At 33.2% G+C, this 9,413-nt stretch overlaps 1 non-coding gene across 1 annotated transcript; it reads left to right on the forward strand.

Annotated features, from left to right (window-relative positions):
- Positions 1-6,567: 6,567 nt before the first annotated feature.
- Positions 6,568-6,674, forward strand: LOC132803938 (small nucleolar RNA R71). The gene has a single exon (XR_009639226.1). It is a non-coding gene; the product is annotated as a small nucleolar RNA R71 (small nucleolar RNA).
- The last annotated feature ends 2,739 nt before the right edge of the window (positions 6,675-9,413 follow it).

Raw genomic sequence — 9,413 nt, forward strand, 5'->3', positions numbered from 1 at the left:
TCATAGTTAGGGCTACATCATAGCCCTAGCTATGAAAATTAGTTCATCGTAAAAATAATTTCAACATCCATAATTATTAAAAATAATAAGATTCACAATTAAAGAGAAAGGAAAAGAGAATAAAAACTATTGAAGAAATTCTCCTCCAAGAGCTCTCAAAGTCGTAGCCTTCTTCTTCAAGCAAACCCACGTCTCTCTGCCTCCTCCAAGCTCTCCAATTGATCTTCTAAAACTTTAAAACTTTAAAAACCTAGAACCCTTAAGAGAATCTTAGAAACTCCCAAAATTTGGTTTGTTTCTATTTAAGCCTCCTAAAAGCTCTTAAATAACTCTCTAAACTTGTATATCTTCCTTCAATGTGGTGGGGGCTATATATATAGGACCTTGGGAATCTTTTTCTCTCTTTATTTTCAATGTGGGAGTCTTGGAAGATACCTTTTTTAGGCCATGAAAGGGGTTGGACGAATTTCATATGTAAAAAGGAAACTGTATATTACTTGCTCTCTACTACTTTCCTTTTATCTAATTCCTCCTAAAAAAATAGTTAATTAGTCTAATTTACCCTTAATGAAGCATGTGACATGACATGTGCCTCATTAATGATAAATTAACCAATTATTGCCACTTGTTTTTATCTTGGCCCTCAATTTGCCTTGATTTCCTCTTTCCATCAATGGTGGAGATTTAACTAGAATATTCCTTTTTATAAATTCCAAACTTTAAATGATGATAACTCTTTGCTCGCACCTCGAAATCCAAAAATAACGAGACATTTGAAATCCTCAGATCTTGATGATTCATATGACATCCACTTCCATCATGAAATTCTCGATAGAATCTTTATGGAATCTTCAAGGTATCTTTTTGGAATCTTTTTAATGCTTAGTCCGTTCGAGCTCAAATCTTGCTTCCCACCATAATTCGACGCAAGGAATCCATCTTTATGGTTTGTTTTCTTAAAATTCTTCCTCTTTCACCTAGATTAAGAAAAATACATAAATAAGTATCTTTCCATAACAAATTAACACAAACTAACAAATATTAAGCTATAAATATGGCATAAAATCATCAATATTTTAGACCTAACAAATGCCCCCAAACTTAAGATTTGCTAGTCCATAGCAAAGAAAAAGAATAAGAAAATGAAATGTTATTTAAAGAACATAAGATACTTTAATGAGGTGCCTCAAAGATTGTATAACATATGACTTTTCAAATGGTTTCAAAGTAATTATGTAACTCAATACCTTATATTCTATCCAACATATATGATACTTCCAATGTGTGTGTGTGGAAATCAATTTATACACTTAATTATCATATGCTTGAATAAATTTACAAGAATTAGAAATTGATAATAAAGTATGAACTACCATATGCTTGACTTAATTATCACTCTCCACTAATGTAGGTTAATGCACCACCTTAAATCATTAGGACTTCATGGTTTCTATTGTTTAGGCTAATGGATAAGGCTAAAGAAAGAAAAGGATAGGATATAATAAATCAAAGAAAGAAAGCTAAAATTAAATATCAATGAATAAATTACTTGTAAAATTTGTTTCTTTATTAGAACTTCTTTTCTTATTTTAACTTCAATTTCAATATCCTTTTTCTCCTTTTTATTGTGCATATATTCTTCAAATCACACATATTCTTTCTTTATTTCTTTTTTTTTCTTTTTTTCTTTCTTTTCCACTAAACCCCCAAACTTATTTTTCTTCTTATTGCACATTCAAAGCTCCAATTTACACAAAAATGCATACTAGAGCCAAATTCACCAAATACTTAATCTCCAAGCTCTATTTATTTATTTTTTTTCCTTTTTTTCCTTTTTTTCTTTTTCAACACTCAAACAAGCTCACAAGCATATATTCATATCAATTCAATTAAAGCTCTCTTTGTAGTATGTTCAAGGTAGGAAAAAGAAATTTAAGGCTCAAAAAGGGTAAGTAATTGTGCTTTAATGAAGAAAAGGCTCTAATACATCTTTATGCATCCTAAAGGCTCAAATAAGGTACTAGTGGAAGATAATGTATTAGGTTGGCTTGAAAGGCTCAAACTTAAACAAAGATGGCCTAAATCATATTCTTAGTGATGCATCCACCTAGGATTTCGCCTCAAGCAATAATCAAGCAAGTTCTAGAGTTCAATTAATAATAAAGTACTCTAATTCATGCAAACCTTCTTCAAAACACAATCTAAATTATGCATTATTGATTATGTGCTCAAAATATATTGAAAGTAACAATATGTGAATATAAATTCAAGCATTTAGGCATACACAAAAACAAATCCACCATCTAAAAACCAATTTATTTTCAATCATAGTCTTATCATTGGCTCATTAAAGTACTTAAGAAAACACCACAAAAACAAATATATATATATATATATATATATATATATATATATATTTAATAATGAAGGAAAATAAAAACTAAAACTAACATTTTTGAAAACTTATAAAAACACTTAAATGGACAAGATTTAAAAGATGCAAAGCATGCTTTTCACCCCCAAACTTAAAATGAACAATGTCCTCATTGTGAAAAACATAAAATAAAGCAAAAGTAAATAAAAGGTAAAGAATACTCCCCTTTGAAGACATGGAATGTTCCTCGTAATGTGAAAAAAATTTTATGTACTCCAATGCATATTAAAGGTGGTTATACTCCAAAAACCTAACTTTAGACTTGAAATTCTCAACATTCGTCTTTTGCTCTTTTACACCTAAACATCTTAAAACCTTGCAAAAACTCAAACAAAACACATCAAAACAACCTAAAAACAAGAAAACCTCTAAAAACAACTAAAATAAATAGATAAATATAAGGTAAAGAAAGAAATTTGGGTTGCCTCCCAAGAGCGCTTGTTTAAAGTCATTAGCTTGACTCCTCCCTTTAACTTAATTAAGATCATCCAAGTAGAGGCTAGTCTCAAGCACTCCACCTTCATAATATGGCTTCAACCGCTGCCCATTCACCTTAAAACTTTCATGTCCCGGTTTGGTGATTTCAATTGCTCCACTTGGAAACATTTGTACAATATCATATGGTCCACTCCATCTTGATCTTAATTTACCTGGAAACAATTTAAGTCTAGAGTTATAAAGAAGTACCTTTTGTCCAACATGAAAGTTCCTCTTTTTAATCATCTTATCGTGCCATCTCTTTGTCTTTTCTTTGTAAATCTTTGCATTCTCGAAAGCATCCATCCTAAATTCTTCAAGTTCATCCAATTGCAATAGCCTATTCTTGCCCACAGCCTCTTGATCAAAATTGAGAAACTTGGTTGCCCAATATGCTTTATGCTCCAATTCCACGGGAAGATGACATTCCTTACCAAAAACCAGTTTATACGGAGAAGTACCAATGGGGGTCTTGTAGGCGGTCCGGTATGCCCAAAGTGCATCATCTAGCTTTATTCAACAAGTTACAAAGAGGTTTAGTTATCTTGGAAAAATCCTTAATAAATCTCCTATAAAAGCCCGCATGCCCAAGAAAACTCCTAATACCTTTTATTGAAGTCGGTGGAGGCAATTTCTCTATAACTTCTATTTTAGCTTTATCTACCTCAATTCCCCTTTTAGAAATCTTATGACCTAAAACTATGCCCTCTTGAACCATAAAGTGACATTTTTCCCAATTAAGCACAAGATTCGTTTCTTTACACCTTAGAAGAACCCTAGATAAATTTTGCAAGCAAGAGGTAAAAGAATCACCAAATACACTAAAATCATCCATAAAGATTTCAATGATATCTTCTACCATATCCGAAAAGATGGACATCATACACCTTTGTAAGGTTGCAGGTGCATTGCATAAACCAAAAGGCATCCTTCTATAGGCAAAAGTTCCATAAGGACAAGTAAAAGTAGTCTTTTCTTGATCATCAGGGGCAATAGCTATTTGATTGTAACCGCTATAACCATCTAGAAAACAATAATATTCCTTACCGACTAACCTTTCTAACATTTGATCAATGAATGGCAAAGGAAAATGGTCTTTTCTAGTGGCCTTATTAAGCTTCCTATAATCAATACACACTCTCCACCCAGTAACTAACCTAGTAGGAATAAGCTCACTCTTATCATTCTCTTGCACAGTCATCCCACCTTTCTTAGGAACTACTTGAATAGGACTTACCCAATTACTATCCGAAATAGGATAGATAATCCCGGCATCTAAAAGCTTTAAAATCTCACCATGAACCACTTTCTTAAGATTAGGATTAAGCCTCCTTTGATGTTCTACAGTCGGTTTATGGTCTTCCTCCATAAGTATTTTGTGCATACAAATAGAGGGGCTAATACCCTTAATATCAGCTATAGTCCAACCTAGTGCAGTTTTATGTTCTATTAAAACTTCTAAAAGTTTGGCTTCTTGGTCCTCACTAAGGGCGGATGAAATTATTACCGGAAGGGTATTATTAAATCCTAGAAAAGCATATTTTAAATGACTAGGTAGTGGCTTCAAATCAATTATAGGTGGGTGCTCCACACTCGGTATCTTTCTAGGTCCACTCTCACCTAAATCCTCAAACTTTCCAACATAATCTACCTCACAGTGGGTGGCTATATCTATGATGTTACACTCTTGTTTTTCTTCTTCTGTACATGGTCCAAATAACTCACTCAATCCTAAGGGATCTAAATTACTTTCCTTTGCCATATCATTTACCAATTCATCACATGCATCAACAAGAAAGCAGCAAGAAATTTCATCAAGATTAGGAAATTTAACAACATTAGGGATTTGAAAACTTACCTCCTCATTGAGTACTCTAAGGGTTACTTGCCTTTGTTGTACATCAATTAGGGCACGTCCGGTTGCAAGAAATGGTCTTCCAAGAATGATTGGAATGTTGTCATCTTCCTCCATATCAAGTATCACAAAGTCTGCAGGGAATATGAACTTGTTTACTTTTACAAGTACATCCTCCAATATTCCCCTTGGCCTTTTTATGCTTCGATCTGCCATTTGAAGAGTCACTGTGGTAGGCTTCACATCTCCCACTCCAAGCTTCCTGTAAATGCTATATGGCATCAAATTAATGCTAGCACCTAAATCACAAAGAGCCATAAAATTATAATGTCCAATGTTATACGGGATATCAAAGCTTCCTGGATCTTTTAACTTGGGTGGAATCCTATGGTGTAACCTAGCACTACTCTCCTCACTCAAAGCTACTAACTCATAATTCTCCCACCTCCTCTTGTTTGACAATATCTCCTTCAAAAACTTAACATAGGAAGGCATTTGTTCTAAGGCATCTATGAAAGGGATATTTACATGCAATTGCTTAAATACATCAAGAAACTTTTTAAATTGATTATCTAACTTTTCATTCCTAAACCTAGATGGGAAAGTTGGAGGTGGGATTTTCTTGTAGGCTTGATTCTTATCCTCATTTTCGTTGTGCTTGTCAATAGGTTTGGTTAGGTAAGGTGCTGGTTCAACTTTCTTTGATCCAGTTGGTGAGCTCTCGGCCTCTCTTACATGTGGTGGTATGTACTTTGTTGGTGGAGACTTCATGGCATCACTTAAACCTTCATCTTTTCTCCTATAAGCCTCATTATGCTCCACATTTGATTTTGAGTTGTCATGTGTGACCAAGTGTGATGTTGAGTCTATAGGGCTCTCTTCATCTTCATCATCAAGAATTACCATCCCTTTGTCACTTTCTTTAGGCCCGGCTACTTGCTTTCCACTTCTTAATGTAATGGCTTGAACCTGCTCCTTTGGGTTCTTCTCCGTTTGGCTTGGCAAAGTTCCTTGACTTCTTTGGAATTGAGTTGCTAATTGACCTATTTGGTTCTCCAAGCTTTTGATTGCAGCCATTTGGTTGTTGAACATTTGACTATGGTTTGTCAATTGTTGCTCAGTTCTCTGCATGAAAGAATTAGTACTATTAGATAACTCTTGCAAGGATTGTTCAAGTGAAGAAAATTGAGTTTGAGCTTGAGAAGAATTTTGATTTTGATGTGCAAGTTGCGGCTTTTGGTAGAATGGAGATTGGAATTGTTGTCTTTGAAACCCTCCACTTTGTCCTTGATTAGACCCTTGCTGGTTGTTGTTGGACCATGAAAAATTTGGGTGGTTCCTCCATCCTGGATTATATGTGTTAGAATATGGATTGTTTTGTTGCTTTTGGAAGTTCCCTACAAAATTAACATCATCAGAAGCAAAGGGATTTCCAACTTGGCAATCCACACTCTTATGATCATGAGCACCACATAAATCACAAAATAAAAAATTATTAGTAGATTGGATAGAATTCACCCCTATTTGACCAAATTGAGTGTTCAAGGTCTTCATGAATTGGGTTGCAAGTTGAGCTCCTAAGTTGTTAATATCAACGTCTTCCACGGCCTTTACTTGACTTCTTCCATTTAGTCTCCTCTCACTTGGATATTGGTAGTTATTATGGGCCATCTCTTCAATTAATTCAAATGCTTCTGATTGCCTCTTCTTCATTAAAGAACCTCCTGCAGCTGCATCTACCAATTGTTTGTTACCATAATCTAGACCATTATAGAAAATCTGTACCTGTATCCATGTTGGAAAACCATGGTGTGGGCATCTTCTTAATAGTTCCTTGAAGCGCTCCCATGCATCATACAAAGTCTCTTGGTCCCATTGACAAAAATTGTTTATATCACTTTTCAATTTTGCGGTCTTTGATGGAGGAAAGAATTTGTCTAGGAATTTTGTCTCTATAGCATCCCATGTAGTGATAGTACCTGCAGGTAAAGAATTTAACCACACTTTTGCCTTGTCTCTAAGAGACCAAGGAAAAAGTCTTAATCGAAAAGCATCATCAGAAACACCATTTTGTTTAGACATATCACACAATTGAAGAAAACTAGAAATATGCATGTTTGGATCTTCATGAGGCAAACCACAAAATTGAACATTATTAAGCAAAGAAGTAGTAGATGCTTCAATTTTAAAATTGTTTGCTTCAATGGGTGGTCTCCTTATGCAAGACAAATCACCAACTTTCTTGTGAGCAGCATACTCGCATATGGGCAAATCATCTTCTCTTTGGTTGGCCATTGCACCTTCTTGAGTTCCTTGGTCTATACATACCCAAGTACCCCTTATGGCTTGTTTTCTAGGTGCTGGTTTATTTTCTAAGTCAACTCCCTCCTTGAACTCTTGATCACCACTATGAATCATACACAACACCTAATTCCTAAAAAGAGAGCAAGTAAAATAAATTAGATAGAAAATTAGAAAATTGAATAAGAAAAAAAAATTTTATTAGAATTCTAATGTTGCTAACTAATCTAACAATTAAAATCAATTAGCAATAAAGAAAAATAAACTAACACTTAACTAAAAGATAAATGAAAATAACTCTAGGAAATAATGAACCAAATGAATTGAATGCAAAAAAAATTAAACCCTTTTGTGCAGGTATGCTTTTAAAGTAAACAATTATGCCAAACTAAAATTTCAACTAAAAGTAAGCTAAACCTAATCTTATTCAACCAAACAAATAAAAAATAATACTAAAAACCCTAAGTATGCTAGACTTGTAACCTAAGCACCAATAAATTAAAAACACAATTTTGGTTTCAAGTACCACAAAATAAGTATTAAAAATTCAAAGCAAGTTGGCCAAACAAGCAAAGAATTAAAACCCTAGCATGCAACACTAAAACCAAAATTAAGAAACAAATATAAAAATTTAAAATAAGAAAACAATGATCAAAGTACTACTAAACCCAATCCGAATTAATATTAATGCCTTAATCCCCGGCAACGGCGCCAAAAACTTGATGTGTAAAATCAACTCGCAAGTGCACGAATCGTTTTCAAGTAATAAAGTGGAAAAATAGGGTTGTCGTACCCAAGGGATTAAGTATTAAGTACCAAAGTTAATTAGGTTTTGATAATATTTGAACTAAAATTTAAGATGGCAATTGAAAACTAAATAAACTAAATTAAACAAAAGCAATCAATTAAAATTAGATCAATTTCAAGTAAGAGAGAGAATTGAATAATTATGAATACTAGGGCATTTGATTTCACCACTAACTATTCCAATTTAATTACTTAAATATGTAAATTTAATTAACTAGTAATTTTGTTAACCACACTTAATCACAAAATTAATCAAAAGTAGTTTCCACTCACAATTGATAATATTCACATAACCTAATCTATTCCTTCCGGCCTATAAATTAAATCATGCAAATTCATCAAGCATAGATTAAGCAAATAATATGGCATGAGACATAACTATTTTCCAATCAATTATGCATTCATGTAAATCATTGGAGATCCATAATATTATCCTTTTCCAAGCTCAAATATTATTAAAATCATTCATTCCTTCCGGCCTATGAAAGCATTAAGTATACCAATGATTTATTAACAAAACATATTACTAATTAAATAAAACTCAACATATATTAAAATAATTAAACCTTCATAGTTAGGGCTACATCATAGCCCTAGCTATGAAAATTAGTTCATCGTAAAAATAATTTCAACATCCATAATTATTAAAAATAATAAGATTCACAATTAAAGAGAAAGGAAAAGAGAATAAAAACTATTGAAGAAATTCTCCTCCAAGAGCTCTCAAAGTCGTAGCCTTCTTCTTCAAGCAAACCCACGTCTCTCTGCCTCCTCCAAGCTCTCCAATTGATCTTCTAAAACTTTAAAACTTTAAAAACCTAGAACCCTTAAGAGAATCTTAGAAACTCCCAAAATTTGGTTTGTTTCTATTTAAGCCTCCTAAAAGCTCTTAAATAACTCTCTAAACTTGTATATCTTCCTTCAATGTGGTGGGGGCTATATATATAGGACCTTGGGAATCTTTTTCTCTCTTTATTTTCAATGTGGGAGTCTTGGAAGATACCTTTTTTAGGCCATGAAAGGGGTTGGACGAATTTCATATGTAAAAAGGAAACTGTATATTACTTGCTCTCTACTACTTTCCTTTTATCTAATTCCTCCTAAAAAAATAGTTAATTAGTCTAATTTACCCTTAATGAAGCATGTGACATGACATGTGCCTCATTAATGATAAATTAACCAATTATTGCCACTTGTTTTTATCTTGGCCCTCAATTTGCCTTGATTTCCTCTTTCCATCAATGGTGGAGATTTAACTAGAATATTCCTTTTTATAAATTCCAAACTTTAAATGATGATAACTCTTTGCTCGCACCTCGAAATCCAAAAATAACGAGACATTTGAAATCCTCAGATCTTGATGATTCATATGACATCCACTTCCATCATGAAATTCTCGATAGAATCTTTATGGAATCTTCAAGGTATCTTTTTGGAATCTTTTTAATGCTTAGTCCGTTCGAGCTCAAATCTTGCTTCCCACCATAATTCGACGCAAGGAATCCATCTTTATGGTTTGTTTTCTTAAAATTCTTCCTC

The sequence above is a fragment of the Ziziphus jujuba genome, chromosome 5 (assembly GCF_031755915.1).
Source record: "Ziziphus jujuba cultivar Dongzao chromosome 5, ASM3175591v1".
NCBI classification, from domain to species: Eukaryota; Viridiplantae; Streptophyta; class Magnoliopsida; order Rosales; family Rhamnaceae; genus Ziziphus; species Ziziphus jujuba.